Source organism: Syngnathus typhle, linkage group LG6 (assembly GCF_033458585.1).
Source record: "Syngnathus typhle isolate RoL2023-S1 ecotype Sweden linkage group LG6, RoL_Styp_1.0, whole genome shotgun sequence".
In the NCBI taxonomy this organism is placed as follows: Eukaryota; Metazoa; Chordata; class Actinopteri; order Syngnathiformes; family Syngnathidae; genus Syngnathus; species Syngnathus typhle.
In genome coordinates this window covers 15,104,593-15,121,870 of record NC_083743.1, presented here as the reverse complement: position 1 = coordinate 15,121,870, position 17,278 = coordinate 15,104,593, and the positions used below count along the sequence as shown (strand labels likewise).

At 48.1% G+C, this 17,278-nt stretch overlaps 1 long non-coding RNA gene and 6 other non-coding genes across 7 annotated transcripts; 1 reads left to right on the top strand and 6 right to left on the bottom strand.

Moving 5' to 3' along the window:
* Positions 1 to 7,370: 7,370 nt before the first annotated feature.
* LOC133156253 (5S ribosomal RNA) lies at positions 7,371 to 7,489 on the bottom strand. Its single transcript, XR_009714824.1, has one exon. It is a non-coding gene; the product is annotated as a 5S ribosomal RNA (ribosomal RNA).
* A 469-nt stretch (positions 7,490 to 7,958) lies between these two features.
* Positions 7,959 to 8,077, bottom strand: LOC133156252 (5S ribosomal RNA). Its single transcript, XR_009714823.1, has one exon. It is a non-coding gene; the product is annotated as a 5S ribosomal RNA (ribosomal RNA).
* Positions 8,078 to 8,541: 464 nt separating this feature from the next.
* On the bottom strand, positions 8,542 to 8,660 carry LOC133156245 (5S ribosomal RNA). The gene has a single exon (XR_009714822.1). It is a non-coding gene; the product is annotated as a 5S ribosomal RNA (ribosomal RNA).
* A 469-nt stretch (positions 8,661 to 9,129) lies between these two features.
* On the bottom strand, positions 9,130 to 9,248 carry LOC133156236 (5S ribosomal RNA). Its single transcript, XR_009714819.1, has one exon. It is a non-coding gene; the product is annotated as a 5S ribosomal RNA (ribosomal RNA).
* Positions 9,249 to 9,719: 471 nt separating this feature from the next.
* Positions 9,720 to 9,838, bottom strand: LOC133156291 (5S ribosomal RNA). The gene has a single exon (XR_009714852.1). It is a non-coding gene; the product is annotated as a 5S ribosomal RNA (ribosomal RNA).
* Positions 9,839 to 10,313: 475 nt separating this feature from the next.
* On the bottom strand, positions 10,314 to 10,432 carry LOC133156280 (5S ribosomal RNA). Its single transcript, XR_009714844.1, has one exon. It is a non-coding gene; the product is annotated as a 5S ribosomal RNA (ribosomal RNA).
* Positions 10,433 to 10,746: 314 nt separating this feature from the next.
* Positions 10,747 to 12,034, top strand: LOC133155135 (uncharacterized). Its single transcript, XR_009714590.1, has 2 exons — positions 10,747 to 11,117; positions 11,198 to 12,034. It is a non-coding gene; the product is annotated as an uncharacterized LOC133155135 (long non-coding RNA).
* The last annotated feature ends 5,244 nt before the right edge of the window (positions 12,035 to 17,278 follow it).

The following is a 17,278-nucleotide window of genomic DNA, read 5'->3' as shown; positions in this document are numbered from 1 at the left end:
ACAAAGGCGCGAAGCTCAACATGTACAGTCAGTAGATTTGCCATTCCGTTCTAATTCCTAGTTCTACTGAATCGTTCGCAAATGAATCAGGCCGTTCTCCTCAAATCTAGTCACTTTGCATTGCGTGCGGCTTGCCAGTCCACACAGAGTGTTTACAAGCAATGCCGAAACGAAGATAGACGTTCACGGAGGGTCGCCAGGGTTGTGATCCTTATGAAACTAAGTGCTTGACATGAAAGGCCTAGTCCATCGATCCATCTATTTTCTGTACTGCTCAGTCCCCACGGAGGTCGCGGGTGTGCCGGAGCCTATCCCACCCGTCATTGGGCAGTAGGCGGGGGACACCCTGAACCGGTTGCCAGCCAAGCACAGGGCACACAGAGACAAACACCCATTTGCACTCGCACTCACACCTAGGGACAATTTGGAGTCCCCAATCAGCCTACCAAGCATGTTTTTGGGATGTGGGAGGAAACTGGAGTGCCCGGAGAAAACCCACACGGGCCCGGGGAGAACATGCAAAGTCCAGACAGGGAGCGCCAGAGGTGGATTTGAACCTAACTGGGAGGCTGGCGTGCTACCCAGCGCACCACCAAGGCGCCCGCAACCACAGTGTCTGTGGCAAATAAAGGTACCAATGACCTGTAGGCACACATTAATTCAACCAAGCACGCAAAAGCAGCCTGCGAGGGGCGAGAGCTCATAATCCAAAATCACGGAATTCTTTGTGACAAAGTCCGGGACTAAAGCTGTCACTGCAGCAGAAGGTAGCTATGCTTTTCATACAGTTAAGCATCATGAAAGCTACAGGTCAATGGACTGCACATCTGGCTTTTTAAGAAAATTTTCACAGACTCCTCATTAGCTAGAACATTCTCATGTGTACCACTATAAAACTAAAAAAATGTCAGTGTTCATATTGTAATGCTCTCGATGTGGTCAAAGATGAAACCCAGTTTACCTACCGCATTCATTAATGAGCTGCTGGCGGCCACAACTCGCCCATGTACTCCCCACTCGCACACTCACGCCCTCGTTCCGTGTAATTCCCTGCCCAACCGGACCCCTGCCCTCACACTTCCCAGAATGCACCAGAACATTTTTCATCCATCTAGCTGTCTGCCCATCCATCCATCCGTCCGTCCGTCCGTCCGTCCGTCCGTCCGTCCATCCATCCATCCATCCATCCATCCATCCATCCCTCCCTCCCTCCCTCCCTCCCTCCCTCCCTCCCTCCCTCCCTCCCTCCCTCCCTCCCTCCATCCATCCATCCATCCATCCATCCATCCATCCATCCATCCTTCGGGTGAGAGGTGATCCTGAATTGGTTGCAGGCCAATCTCAGAGGCAACCATCCATTTTATACACAACTTGTCCCCACAACCATCCGCACTCATACCTAGGGTCAATTTGGAGCTCTCAATCAGCCTAGCAAACATGTTCTTGGGATGTGGGAGGAAACCAGAGTGCCCGGAGAAAACGTACGCGGACACAGGGAGAACATGCAAACTGCACACAGGGAGGGTCGGAGGTGGAATTCAACCGGCACCCTGCTAAATGTGAGGCTGATGAGCTAATCAGTGTTGTATGTTTTTTCCCATGCGGTCAATTAAAACATAATAAATGAAGGTATAATGTCTAAACTTTCATCTGCAGCACCACATGAGCTTTGAATATCAAATGGTTTGTGACATTTAAGTTCAGTTGTTTTTATGACACTGAAGAAAGCTTCAGTTGGTAATAATTTGAAGGCATGGTGGTGTTCATCAAAGTTCACTGTAAATAGCTTGTGTGTCAATAAAAAAATGTAATTTTCAACCAGAAGTACATCATCTATCTGACAGAAGACTGGCATGTCCTCCTCCATTAAACTGCAAACAAGTCCACCTTTGTACTCAACACCATCAACTTTAACCCAACTTGTTGAGAAAACGTCTTCTGACAACATTTCAAGAATTTCACCGTTGACTACATATTTATCTCTTAAAGAAAATAATTTTATTGGCCCATATTCCTTCTGTTTAAGGGTGAAGGTTTCCCAGACGCCAAGAAATGTATCCGGTGCTGCTTGGAAATACATTCAAAATTAATCTGTTGTCAAACTCATAAGCTCCTGAGAAATCTCAGAATCTAAATCTTACTGTAATGTACACAGAACCCAACAAACCAAAACAAGAATAATGACTATTCATAGCCTTTCTTGGAGTATGGGTCTTTGAGGGACGGGAACACTGTCACTATTCCAAGAGCGTACTCTTCTCGAACAGCTTTGGAGGGGAGTTGTCTGAGAAGAGAGATTAAATTAGCATTTTATATTAATGTAACGGCAAAGCAGTTACTTGTTAAAAAAAAGAAAAGTACAGACAAATAGAACACACATACCCGTGTTTATCAATCATGTGTGCCACTATTATATTGACCAATTTTCTTCTGGTAGCATCTGGTCGAATACTCGGCCCGCCAGCGAGCGCAGCGCGCACGTCTTGCGAGCGCACGTCTCGGCGTGGCGCAGCGCGGTGGACTCTCGGCGCAGCTTGCACGTCTCGGCGAGCGCACGTATCGGTGTGGCCAAGCGCGGCGGCCTCTCGGCACGACGCAGCGCCCACTCTGTGCGACCAAGCGCTCTCTCGGCGCAGCGTGCACGCCCTCTCGGTGCGGCGCGCGCGCCGCATCGCTCCGCGCTGAGAGGGCGCAAGCGCAATGCCGAGAGGGCCGGTGTTGTGCTCGACTTGGTTCCCCTGTGAGATTTTGTTCCCCCTGCCACAGGAGCGCTCACGCCTTGTTTGGAAAGCGAAAAAGCGATCCCGTACGGCGTCATACGCGGCGTCAGCATTATAAAAAGATGAAGAAGTCACGTTTGCTTCAGTCAATTTTAATTTGAAACATTAAACATCTCATTTGATGTCTTTAAGTTCATTCGCGTTCTGCTGGCGGGGTGCATTCAAAGACAACGGAACACTCATTCACTTCACCAACGATATAAATACGTGAGCTCTTTGCATAAACCTCGATGCAAAGAAACTCCTCTTTTACATGCTACAAGGAGTATAAGGAGACTTTACTTAATTGTGATCATCATTCATCCATCCATTTTATTACTCAGGTATTTTCAAAGCAAATTAATATTGTTGCATTTATCAATTTGCTTTAAAATGACAGCGCAATATAATTAAAAGCTGACACTAGACTAGAGCAATGTCAAACGTGTTCATTTAAGAAAAAGCCACACGTTTTGTGATCAAATCTTTCATCACGAGAATGATTTGAATGAATTGATTTGAATGAATAATTGAGTAGAAATTTCAGTTCTGAAGGCTCCTTTTGTCCCAAGCAAAGTGACAGGTGGTGGGGAGGGGGGATAAAAATTGTAACAGGAACTCTATAAAAAATGTCAACCCGTGAGAATTTTTAGCCGCCCTCCCAATTTGAGACCGTTGAGTCCTGGACATCGACTGGCATCGATTTATTTCTGTCTTCCTGGGGGTCTGTTCAGGTAGTGTGGCAAATTTGAACATGGTTGCCTCATTCCTATAGCCCAAATTACAGGGCAGGGGGGAAACACATCCTCACGGCATTCCCGTGAGAATATGCCCCCCCCCCCCTCATTTTGAGAAAGGTGAGACCACTGGCTTTTTTTCTGTCATCCTGGGGGTCTGTTCAGGTGGTGTGGCAAATTTGAATATGTTGCTTCATTTCTAGCCCAAGTTACAGGGGGGGGGGGGGACACATCCTCACGGTGGCCCCGTGAGAATATGTCCCCCCCCCACCCCCCATTTTGAGAAAGATGAGACCTGGACCTACACTTGGCTTTTTTTCTGTCATCCTGGGGGTCTGTTCAGGTGGTGTGGCAAATTTAAATATGTTGCTTCATTTCTAGCCCAAGTTACAGGGGGGGGGGGGGGGGGGGAACACATCCTCACGGCGGCCCCGTGAGAATATGTCCCCCACCCTCACCCCCATTTAAAGAAAGTTGAGACCTGGACCTACACTGACTTTTTTTCTGTCTTCCTTGGGGTCTCTTCAGGTTATGTGGCAAACTATAACAGGTTGCCTCATTTTAGCCCAAGTTACAAGGGGTGAACACATCCTCTCGGGTGCCCCGTCCTTCCCTTGGTCTACCGTGAGACCCAAGTTATGCTTGTATATGTGACGACATTCATTACCCATTACTCTCCGTACGGTTGCTGCTTGCACTCGTTGCTCTTTCTCTGACAACCCCGTTGCCAGTAAATAGTCTTCAAATTCCCCTCTGAAATTGTCCCAATTGCTTGCTAGGTCGCCGCTCATCATCTCCTCCGGTGGTGGTATATTCGTTGCCATGGCGGGTGGTGTCGCTAGCCTAGCAGGTTGCTAACCGCCGTTTCGCTCGTCTTTGCCTTCTGTCCATCTGTCCCTCTTCACCATCTTTCACTGGGCTCGCAGTGAAGCACAGCGCCGTCCAGCCGAACCGTGGTCGGGTCCAGTCACTCCTGACACCACGTTTGTGAGTAATATATGTACTGATATTAATGAGACCCAAGACGACAGCTGTTGTTCCAGTCTCTCTCTGTATTGAACTGGCGCCCCTCGCGTCATGACGTCACACAACCCAGCATAACATCCCTAACAAATTACCAATACAAATTTTACTCCAGACTATGATGCATTAGCAAAAAAGGGAAACCAACAATACTATTGATTTCTTTATTACTTTATTTAGATGTATTCCTTCACTGATTCTTCAAGATGATGTATTTGGTCAGAATGTTTGCCGTTGGGGGCGGCTCGGTGATGCACTGGGTTAGGAGGGTGCGGCTTCGATTCCACCTCCGGCCCTCCCTGTGTGGAGTTTGCATGTTCTCCCCGGGCCCGCGTGGGTTTTCTCCGGGCACTCCGGTTTCCTCCCACATTCCAAAAACACTGTCACATCATACATCAGTTTTTGTGAGGATCTGTGTGTGCAGACTAAGACCTTCTGCACGTACAACAACGACAAACCTTGGTTTACACCGAACCTCAGGAGGCTGCGCAAAGTCAAGGAGGAGGCCTACAGGAGCGGCGACCGCGAGCTGTTCAGGCACACCAGAAACACACTGAACCGAGATGTCAGGAAAGCCAGGAGGTGTTACGGGGAGAACCATAAGAGACACCACTCTGCCAATCCTGATCCCTCAACGGTGTGGAAAGGTCTGCAGAGCATCACGGGCTACAAGAAACGAAACCCCCGTCCTGTAGAGAGCCCAAGGCTTGCTAACCAGCTAAACAAGTTCTACTGCAGGTTTGATCGGTCCTCCCACACAACGGGACCTCCTGCAGCACAATCTACATACTCACCTCTCCCCACAACTGCTCTGTCCACACCTCTATCATCGTTGTCACCCACTCACTCTCTTGCAGAGGCCGCGCTCGCACTCCAGCTCCGCGAGGAGGAAGTACGCCAGATGTTCCGGAGACAAAAGACCAGGAAGGCGTGTCACCTTCCTGCTTGAAAGTCTGCGCTGAGCAGCTGGCGCCCACCTTTGCACGGATCTTCAACCGTTCTCTGGAGCTGTGTGAGGTGCCCTCGTGCTTCAAGAGCTCCACCATCGTTCCAGTGGCCAAGAAGCCCGCCATCACAGGTTTGAATGACTATAGACCCGTCGCACTGACATCTGTGGTCATGGAATCGTTCGAGAGGTTAGTGCTGAACCACCTGAAGGAGGTCACGGGCCCCCTGCTTGACCCCCTCCAGTTTGCCTACCGGGCAAACAGGTCAGTGGATGATGCGGTCAACGTGGGACTGCACTACATCTTGCACCACCTGGACACCCCAGGAACGTACGCCAGGATCCTGTTCGTGGACTTCAGCTCGGCGTTCAACACCATCGCCCCTGACATCCTCCAACAGAAGCTCATCCAGCTTGTGGTGCCTGCCTCCACCTGTCAGTGGATCACCAGCTTCCTGACCAACAGGATACAGCGTGTGAGGCTGGGGGGCATCACATCTGACACCTGGACCACCAACACTGGAGCCCCTGAGGGGTGCGTCCTCTCCCCACTGCTCTTCTCTCTCTACACCAATGATTTCTCCTCAGGTGACTCTCCTGTGAAGCTCCTGAAGTATGCAGACGACGCGACTCTCATCGGACTGATCCAGGACGGTGATGAGACTGCGTACAGACAGGAGGTGGAGCGGCTGGTCCACTGGTGCAGTCAAAACCATCTGGAGCTGAACCCGCTCAAGACCGTGGAGATGACAGTGGATTTCAGGCGAGACCCTTCACCACTTTTACCCCTCACTATCCGCAGTAATACTATTCTCTCCACAGACACCTTCAAGTTCCTGGGAACCACAATCTCTCGGGACCTGAAATGGACCGGCCACATAGACTCTGTCTGGAAGAAGGCCCAGCAGAGGCTGTACTTCCTGAGACAGCTCAAGAAGTTCAACCTGCCGCGAGAGCTTCTGAAGACCTTCTACACTGCCATCATCCAGTCTGTCCTCTGCACCTCCATCACTGTCTGGTTTGGATTGGCCTCCAAACAAGACAAGCACAGACTACAACGGACAATCAGAACTGCAGAAAAGATCATTGGAATCAACCTCCCATCTATCCAACACTTGTACCTGTCCAGGACCAGGAATCGGGCAAGGAACATCTCTACAGACCCTTCTCACCCAGGTTGCAGTCTGTTTGAACTACTCCCCTCCGGACGGCGTTATAGAGCTCGGTACGCCAAAACCAGCAGACACAGAGACAACTTCTTCCCCCAGGCTGTTGCTCTGATGAACTCACACCACTCATAGAGTCTCAGAGACATTACTGTGCAATAACATTCTGCTCTTCACACCTTTTTGAATTTGTCTACACTGTTTTTGCCATTATTCACATGTCCTGAATGTTGTTAGTCACCTAAATGTTGAACAGAGGGTGTGTTTTTACCGAAGTCAAATTCCTTGTTTGGCACGCTCAAACATGGCGAATAAAAACTCTTGAATCTGAATCTGGTAGGCCGATTGAGCACTCCAAATTGTCCCTAGGTGTGTGTGCGAGTGCGTATGGTTGTTTGTCTCTGTGTGCCCTGAGATTGGCTGGCAACCGGTTCAGGGTGTCCCCCGCCTACTGCCCGATGACGGCTGGGATAGGCTCCAGCACGCCCGCGACCCCCGTGGGGACTAAGCGGTACAGAAAATGGATGGATGGATGGATCCAGCCTCTTTGTTCACTGTACATAGTCTGCTCTCTAGCGGTAAAAGACGTGAACTACAATGCTATGGATGACGCCACACAATATAGGTTTGAAACTCGGGTTATATGTCGGAGTTTAAACTCGGCTTGCAGTTTCCGAATGCCATACGTAATGGGTGTTGTCAAAATTTGCTTTAACAATTGAAGTGGAGAAAAAAAAAAAGCTTACAGCACCTGGTATTCCCAGGCGGTCTCCCATCCAAGTACTAACCAGGCCCGACCCTGCTTAGCTTCCGAGATCGGACGAGATCGGGCGTTCTCAGGGTAGTATGGCCGTAAGCCACAATTTGTCCCGAAATGTTGCATTTTATAGACACAATCGCCCTTGAAAAGCGTTTCATGGAAACATGGCTATCATGAAAAGTTATTGACAGCTTTTTATGTGGTAGCACAAATTTGCCATTGCAACCTGCATTTTGCTGTATCAAAGTAAATGTCATGAAAAGTGGAAAAACCCTACACGGAAGCGCAATGTGTTGTTTCGGTTTCTTTTACAAATTAAGACTGCTGCTTTGAGTTCACAGGAAGCCAGCCTCTTTATTCAGTGTACATAGTCTGCTCTCTAGCGGTAAAAGACGTGAACTACAATAATATGGATGACGCCACACAATATAGGTTTGAAACTCGGATTATAGTTTCAATGTCGGAGTTTAAACTCGGCTTGCAGTTTCCGAATGCCATACGTAATGGGTGTTGTCAAATTTTGCTTTAACAATTGAAGTGGAGGAAAACAAAAAGAAAAAGAATAAAAGCTTACAGCACCTGGTATTCCCAGGCGGTCTCCCATCCAAGTACTAACCAGGCCCGACCCTGCTTAGCTTCCGAGATCGGACGAGATCGGGCGTTCTCAGGGTAGTATGGCCGTAAGCCACAGTCGCTCCGGAAATGTTGCATTTTATAGACACAATCGCCCTTGATAAGCGCGTTTCATGGAGACATGGCTATCATGAAAAGTTATTGACAGCTTTTTATGTGGTAGCACAAATTTGCCATTGCAACCTGCATTTTGCTGTATCAAAGTAAATGTCATGAAAAGTGGAAAAACCCTACACGGAAGCGCAATGTGTTGTTTCGGTTTCTTTTACAAATTAAGACTGCTGCTTTGAGTTCACAGGGAGCCAGCCTCTTTATTCAGTGTGCATAGTCTTCTCTCTAGCGGTGAAAGACGTGAACTACAATAATAAGGATGACGCCACACAATAGGTTTGAAACTCGGGTTATATGTCGGAGTTTAAACTCGGCTTGCAGTTTCCGAATGCCATACGTAATGGGTGTTGTCAAAATTTGCTTTAACAATTGAAGTGGAGAAAAAAAAAAAAAAAAAAGAAAAAAAAGCTTACAGCACCTGGTATTCCCAGGCGGTCTCCCATCCAAGTACTAACCAGGCCCGACCCTGCTTAGCTTCCGAGATCGGACGAGATCGGGCGTTCTCAGGGTAGTATGGCCGTAAGCCACAATTTGTCCCGAAATGTTGCATTTTATAGACACAATCGCCCTTGAAAAGCGTTTCATGGAAACATGGCTATCATGAAAAGTTATTGACAGCTTTTTATGTGGTAGCACAAATTTGCCATTGCAACCTGCATTTTGCTGTATCAAAGTAAATGTCATGAAAAGTGGAAAAACCCTACACGGAAGCGCAATGTGTTGTTTCGGTTTCTTTTACAAATTAAGACTGCTGCTTTGAGTTCACAGGAAGCCAGCCTCTTTATTCAGTGTACATAGTCTGCTCTCTAGCGGTAAAATACGTGAACTACAATAATATGGATGACGCCACACAATATAGGTTTGAAACTCGGATTATAGTTTCAATGTCGGAGTTTAAACTCGGCTTGCAGTTTCCGAATGCCATACGTAATGGGTGTTGTCAAATTTTGCTTTAACAATTGAAGTGGAGGAAAACAAAAAGAAAAAGAATAAAAGCTTACAGCACCTGGTATTCCCAGGCGGTCTCCCATCCAAGTACTAACCAGGCCCGACCCTGCTTAGCTTCCGAGATCGGACGAGATCGGGCGTTCTCAGGGTAGTATGGCCGTAAGCCACAGTCGCTCCGGAAATGTTGCATTTTATAGACACAATCGCCCTTGATCGCGTTTCATGGAGACATGGCTATCATGAAAAGTTATTGACAGCTTTTTATGTGGTAGCACAAATTTGCCATTGCAACCTGCATTTTGCTGTATCAAAGTAAATGTCATGAAAAGTGGAAAAACCCTACACGGAAGCGCAATGTGTTGTTTCGGTTTCTTTTACAAATTAAGACTGCTGCTTTGAGTTCACAGGGAGCCAGCCTCTTTATTCAGTGTACATAGTCTGCTCTCTAGCGGTAAAAGACGTGAACTACAGTAATATGGATGACGCCACACAATATAAGTTTGAAACTCGGGTTATAGTTTCAATGTCGGAGTTTAAACTCGGCTTGCAGTTTCCGAATGCCATACGTAATGGGTGTTGTCAAAATTTGCTTTAACAATTGAAGTGGAGAAAAAAAAAAAAAAAAAAAGAAAAAAAAGCTTACAGCACCTGGTATTCCCAGGCGGTCTCCCATCCAAGTACTAACCAGGCCCGACCCTGCTTAGCTTCCGAGATCGGACGAGATCGGGCGTTCTCAGGGTAGTATGGCCGTAAGCCGTAGTCGCTTCCGAAAATTTACTTTTTATAGACACAATCGCCCTTGAAAAGCGTTTCATGGAGACATGGCTATCATGAAAAGTTATTGACAGCTTTTTATGTGGTAGCACAAATTTGCCATTGCAACCTGCATTTTGCTGTATCAAAGTAAATGTCATGAAAAGTGGAAAAACCCTACACGGAAGCGCAATGTGTTGTTTCGGTTTCTTTTACAAATTAAGACTGCTGCTTTGAGTTCACAGGGAGCCAGCCTCTTTATTCAGTGTACATAGTCTGCTCTCTAGCGGTAAAAGACGTGAACTACAGTAATATGGATGACGCCACACAATATAAGTTTGAAACTCGGGTTATAGTTTCAATGTCGGAGTTTAAACTCGGCTTGCAGTTTCCGAATGCCATAAATTGTGTCAAATGTTGTCAAAATTTGCTTTAACAATTGAAGTGGAGAAAAAAAAAAAAAAAAAAAGAAAAGAAAGCTTACAGCACCTGGTATTCCCAGGCGGTCTCCCATCCAAGTACTAACCAGGCCCGACCCTGCTTAGCTTCCGAGATCGGACGAGATCGGGCGTTCTCAGGGTAGTATGGCCGTAAGCAATAGTTTGTCCCGAAATGTTGCATTTTATAGACACAATCGCCCTTGAAAAGCGTTTCATGGAAACATGGCTATCATGAAAAGTTATTGACAGCTTTTTATGTGGTAGCACAAATTTGCCATTGCAACCTGCAGTTTCAATCAGGGCTGTGGACTGGTCTTTGAATGCACCCCGCTTCAATGGCAAAACGCGGATGAATTTAAAGACATCAAATGAGAATAATTCTTTATAAAAATTCAAATTGACTGACGCAAACGTGAGTCCTTCATGTTTTTATTGAAAACAACATAGTGCTGACGCCGGACGACATCGGTTTTTCGCTTTCCAAATAAGGCGTGCGCGCTCCCGCGGCAGGGGAGAACCGCGGCTGGTTCTTCCAGCTTGGCTGCGCGCGGGGCATTGTGGGTCTTGTACGTGCACGCACGCAGGCTGGCAGGCGCGGGCGCGCACGCAACAACTAAATTTGTCTTCATAACAAGCAAGCAGGGCTGTGGACAGTATTATACGCGCATTCTCAGCAGCATGATGAAAATAAAATGGAAAATATTTTTTTTATTGTTGGACTCGGTGGACTCGGTCAAAATCAGCACCGAGACAACAGACTTCCTCGCCAACAGAAAGCAGAATGTGAGGTTACATCGCTGTGAGTCTGACGTGGTGCACTGCAGCAAAGGTGTCCCCCAGGGTACGGTGCTGTCTCCTTTCCTTTTCACTATGTAGTACACTTCGGACTTTACCCACGACACCGCACACTCCCACATCCAGAAGTTCTCCGACGACACGGCCATTGTTGGATATGTTTCGGAGGGGAACGATCTGGAATACAGGACGGTCATCAAGGACTTTGTCAGGTGGTGCGAGCTCAACTTCAGCTGAACACCATGCAGCCAGACGGAGATGATTGTGAGCTTCAGGAGGACAGCACCCTATACTTCACTTTTTTCTTCAACTTGGCAATTATTCTTTATAAAAATGTCCAGTTTTTTTTATAGGGCAACTTCGGTTTTTTTTTTCTCGGCGCGCCGCACCTTCGGCCCGCCCTCTCGGCGTCATCTCGGCGCGGCGCCTAGAGGGCGGGCCGAGGGTGCGCCGCGGCAGGAGGGCGCCGCCGCAGGAGGGCGCTTAGTTGCTCCGAGGGGGCGCTGCGTCGCACCGAGAGGGCGCCGTACCAGGCCGAAAGGGAGCCGCTCTGCGCTGTGATGGTGGGCCTATAGTGTTCGCTGCCCCGAGAGGGCGGAGGGTGCTACGAAGGCGCGGCGAGAGCGCGCTGCATGTACCACGGTGCGGTGCCCTCTAGGCGCGGCGCGCTGCCGTGCAGCGCTCACTCGGCGCGGCGTCCTCTCGGCGCGGCGCCCTCTCGGCATAGCTGCGCGCGCTCTCTCGGTGCGGGGCGCTCTCGGCGTGCTCACCCACTGAAAAAGATACACATTTGCTGTTTTGATGCCTTTTCATTTATCTTATAGTTCCTTTGATCTGCAGACAACATATGGTTTTGACCGAGATGATCAATATGTGATGCCTGTTTTTGTACAGGAAATGATCTCTGCATGGTAATATTTTTTTTTCCTTCAACTTGACAATTATATTTATAAAACATTTCAACTTTTTTCACCATGGCTCTATAACATACGGAACAACTTCGGGGTTTTTTTTTCTCGGCGCGCGGCACACTCAGCCCACCCTCTCGGCGCAGCGCGTGCCCCCGCTCGGCGCGGCGCCATCTCGGCACGGTGCGCGCGCCCTCTCATAGTAGAAAAGCAGTCATTGACGACAAACTGCTTATGCTTGTATTTGTGCTTGTTGCTGGCTGATGTCCAGCGTGTTTTTTGACAGAAGCGCTGTAGTGGTCAATCACCTTAAAGTCCTGCATTAGAGGTCGTTATCCTCAACAAGTAGAAGGACAAAAAGTGAGGAGAATAAAATAGAAGAATACTAAGAAAGTGAATGGTGTAGACTGACATATACGTCGCCTTCACACTACGACGTTACAAACTGATGACAAAAAACACTAGTTCATATAGCCACAATAAACTTAAACAGCACAGTAACTATACACTTGGCAATTATTTTTATTAAAAAAAATGTCCAGTATTGCTCTATAACAGGGGTCACCAACACGGTGCCTATCCCGTGAGGACCGCATGAGTCGCCCGCAGGACTGTTCTAAAATTAGCTAAAATAGCGGTACTTGTCAGTGAGCTGCATCAGTCAAACCTCTGTTTCCGAACGTCCCGGTTCTAGAACAAATCGGAATTTAAACAAAAAATTCGAGATTTTTTTGCTTCGGTTGTTGAACAAAATTCACAGGTCGAACCTCGCGAGATGAGCCGTGGGAGGACCCGAGAAAACCCGATCGCGTGGCCCGTGTTGTGGCTTTATGCTCTGATACACTGTTGTAGTGTTGTCACTAACCGTGGGTTGCTTACTGGTTGTTTCACCAATAATACACGGAGGCAAGGATGCAGTACAAGTCGATCTTTTACTGCCCGCTCAGTCAACCTCTCCCCAACTCTCAATACAGACAGACCACACAGTCGAGCACCGAGTGCTCGATTCCAATCTACCACATCCCTCTTTTCCAACTGAGAAGTAGCTTATCTAGTATCGGTTACCTTAACTCTTTGGTATCAACATTGATCACAATTTCGACATGCATATATCAATTACAAACAAATCATGTTTCAACAACCCAAATGGCTTTCAACAATCTTTTTTTTTTTTTTCCTTCCGAACCTATAACATTTTATAACACTTCACGATAAACACAAAACATCCACACTTTAATTTCTCCATCACTTTCTTTCTTAACATTGAGTAACAACATCACTTTGTCATTCAGTGTACCTGGCAGGGCGCCTAACTGCTCTGCCACTCCTGGTATAGCATGTGGGCATGCTGTCCACAGGCACAGGACAAGGGTTGCGTGGTACCGGTTCCAGTGGTGGTGAGTCCACTGTTGCAGTAGCCTGAGTATGTTGAAACTCAGAGTCCAAATGTTCATCAGGGTGAGAGTCTTTGAACAGGCTTGGGTGTATCTTTCTCAGATGTCGCCTGTTCCTCCTGCGTGTCCTCCCTGCCGGTGTCTGTACAGTGTAGGAGCGTGGTTCATCTCGCTGCCTGATGACAACCGCTGGCTCCCAGCCGCGTCGCGTCTGCATGTGCACCGTGTCTCCTGGGGTCAGCACTGGCAGTTGCTTTGCACGCTGGTCGTAGTGTTGCTTTTGCCGGGACTGCAAGTCCTGTATTCTTTCGAGAATATGCTGTGGGGATGACTGTTTCAGCACAGCACTGGAACATGGAAGTGTGCTGCGCAGGACTCTACCCATCAACATTTGTGCAGGTGTCAGGTTTAGTCCTGTCACCGGTGTGTTTCTCAGCGACAGCAACACTAGATGTGGGTCAGTGCCAGTCTGCACTGCTTTCTTCAGCGCGTGTTTTACCGTCTTTATGGCCCGCTCCGCCATTCCATTTGAAGAGGGAAAACCTGGGCTGGAGTGTGTGAGCTTGAACTCCCATGAAGCTGCAAATGACTGCATCTCATAGCTGGCGAATGGGACATGATCACTCACTACCTCCTTAGGTATCCCATGTCTGGCAAAGACAGACTTCATCTTCTGAATCACCGTGCGAGCTGTTTTATCAGTCAGGTTGAGCACTTCTGGATATTTTGTCAGGTAATCCACCAACAGCAGGTATGACTGACCATGCAGCTCGAAGATGTCAGCTCCAACTTTCATCCATGGCAGTTCAGGAACCTGGTGTGGAATGAGTGGCTCAGCCTGGTGTCTGGGCTGTAGCTGCTGGCACTGCACACATTTTTCCACCATTGTCTCTATGTCTCGTGTCATGCCAGGCCAGTAAAGGACTTTTCTCGCTTTAGCTTTAGTACGCTGCACGCCTTGGTGTGCAAGGTGCAGCTTCTCCAAAATCACTCTCTTGAAGCACTCGGGTATTATGATTTTGTCTCCGACCATCACAATGTCATTCACGATGCTGATATTGTCCCTCATTGGCCAGTAACTGTGTAGTTTACTGTCCAGACTTTTCTTTTTCATGGGCCAACCCTTCAAGTGTCTCTCACATACAGCTTGTAACACGCCATCTGCTGCCGTTGCTGATTTCAGCTGGCTAAGTGTTTCGTTACTCAACGCGTCTGTGGCTTCCAAGGCATACACAACTCTCTCATCACAAGGGTTCTCATTGAGATTGCCACTGTCATTGCACGCTGTGGCGCGTGAGAGCGTGTCCGCGATGTACATGTGTTTGCCTGGTGTATATGTCACATTCAAATCATACCTCTGTAGTTGTAGAAGCATCCCTTGCAGCCGTGCTGGCGCTTTGCTCAGTGGTTTGCGCACAATGACCTCCAAAGGTTTGTGATCAGACTGCACTGTTACTGTTCTTCCGTAAACATACTGGTGAAACCTTTTAGCAGCAAACACTATGGCAAGTAACTCTTTCTCGATTTGCGCATATCTTTTTTCAGTGTCCGTGAGCGCTCTTGATGCATAGCACACCGGGTGGCCATCCTGCAGCAGACAGGCTCCCAGCCCATCCTTTGAGGAATCTGCTTGCAGAGTCAGCGGCTGCTTGTGATCGTAGTACCTCAGAACAGGCGCTTGTGTGAGGGTAGACTTCAGCGTCTGTAGTGCTGCTCTGTGGTGTGGGCACCACTGCCATGCTACGTCCTTCTTTAGCAGCTGTCTGAGGGGTGCCGTGAGTGAGGCTTCATTTGGTATGTACTGCGCCAGGAATTTTGTCATTCCCAGCAGGCGTTGGAGACTTTGTTTGTCGTCCGGGGTCGGCATGTCGACAATCGCTTTGATCTTGGCGTCATCAGCCCTCTGTCCTGCTGCCGTGATGATGTGTCCCATATATTTTACTGTGTTCACTTTGAACTGGATTTTGTCTTTGTTAAATTTCACATTGGCAGACTTTGCTCTCTCCATTACTTTCTGCAGGATTTCATCATGTTCTTGCTCTGACGATGCTGCTATAATCATGTCGTCTGCTATGACGTACACACCTGGAATGTCGCCGAAGGTCTCACAATTCTTTTGTTGAAAGACTTCACTGGCCGACTTAATCCCAAATGGTAGCCTGAGGAAGCGAAAGCGTCCCCACGGCGTGTTGAAGGTGCAGAGCTTAGATGATGGCTCATCTAGCTTGATCTGCCAGTACCCATCCTCCTCATCCAAGATGGAGAAGATGGATTTTCCAGCCAGTCTGCTGCGCACATCTTCAGGAGTAGGAATGGAGTAATGCTGGCGCTTGACTGCCTCATTCAGGTTGCAAGGATCCAAACACACCCTCAGCGACCCGTTCTTTTTCGTAGTGGCAACAAGACTGTTCACCCATTCTGTTGGTTCATTCACCGGTGTTATCACTTTTCTGTTTTGTAAGTCTTTGATTGTCACTTTCAGCGCATCCATGATGGAGAGGGGTACATTCCTGCATGCGTGAATCACAGGAGTGACGCTGGGGTCGACGTGTATGTGATGAACTCCAGGAAATTCCCCCAATCCTGTGAATACATCAGCATATCTTAGTAGTAGCTCCTCTTTGGTGGCTGGCGGTTGTTGTTGTTGTGGAGCTTTTGCCGCGAGCGACCCCATCCTCTTCACCAGTTGCAGCTCTTCACAAGCCTCCCCTCCTAGAATTGGCTTGTCTGCTTGGCTACTCACGTGGAAGTCCAGCACAGCCTTGCGTTTAGACGTTCTGCATTCTAAAGATGCAACACCATCTGCTGTCAGGCGTGCCCCTCCAAAAGCTATCAACATAGTCTTTGTTGGACGCAGCTGAACGGGACCTGGTAGCTGCTGGTATAGCTGCCTGGGCAGCACATTAGCGTCAGCACCAGTGTCCAGCTTGAAGTCAATTGCAACACCTCTGATCGTGGCTGTTTCGCGCCATACAGTGTCCTTTGTTTGGTGTGCTGTTTTCTTGGTTCCATTTCCAATCATGCCTATGTATAAACAGTCCATTTCTTTTTCTAAATTGTTTACAGTCTTTGTCTTACAATGGCTATTTTTCTCATAGCCACCCCTACACACCTTTGAAAAGTGGTTATTTTTTCCACATTTATGACACACAGCGCCGTAAGCTGGGCATTGACGAGGCTCGTGCTTGTTTCCGCATTTACGGCACACAGTCATTACCTGCTTCTTGTAGCTTGGTTTGTTCTTGTCCCAGCTGCGTGTTTGCACTCTTGCTCTATTTAACGCATCCACTGAGGCATCATGGACAACAGGTGACGCTTGCATCGCTTGTATTTGTGACTTGGCGAGTTCTGCTGATCTACATGTTTCCATTGCTCTGCGTAAAGTAAGTGCATTATCACGTAACAGTCTCTCTTTCAGATGGGTATCACTAATGCTGAACACCAATTTATCCCTTATCATGTCATCTTCATGTCTTCCAAACTCACAGTTCTTGCTCTTCTGACGTAGTTCTGTGATGAATCTGTCCACCGATATTCCTGATGACATTGTGTGTGACCAAAACTGATGGCGTTCAAAAACAACGTTCTTTTGTGGACTGCAGTAGCCTCTGAATGCTTCCAAAACTTCCTCCATCGTTGCTTCCTCCCCTTCTGGGGTAATGGCAAGTGTATTATACACTTCCAGCGCCTCTTCGCCGACAGTGTGGAGCAGGATGGCAATTTTAACCCCCTCATTTTTATCCACCGCGCCAGAAGCAACCATATAGAGCTGGAAACGCTGCTCCCACCTGCGCCAGTTTTCAGCGAGGTTCCCCGTGATTATCAGCGGAGACGGTGGCCTGAACTGCTCCATGTCGGCTGTGTTAGCTCCCGTTAGCTTGCCGCTTGTCTTCGGTCAACACGTG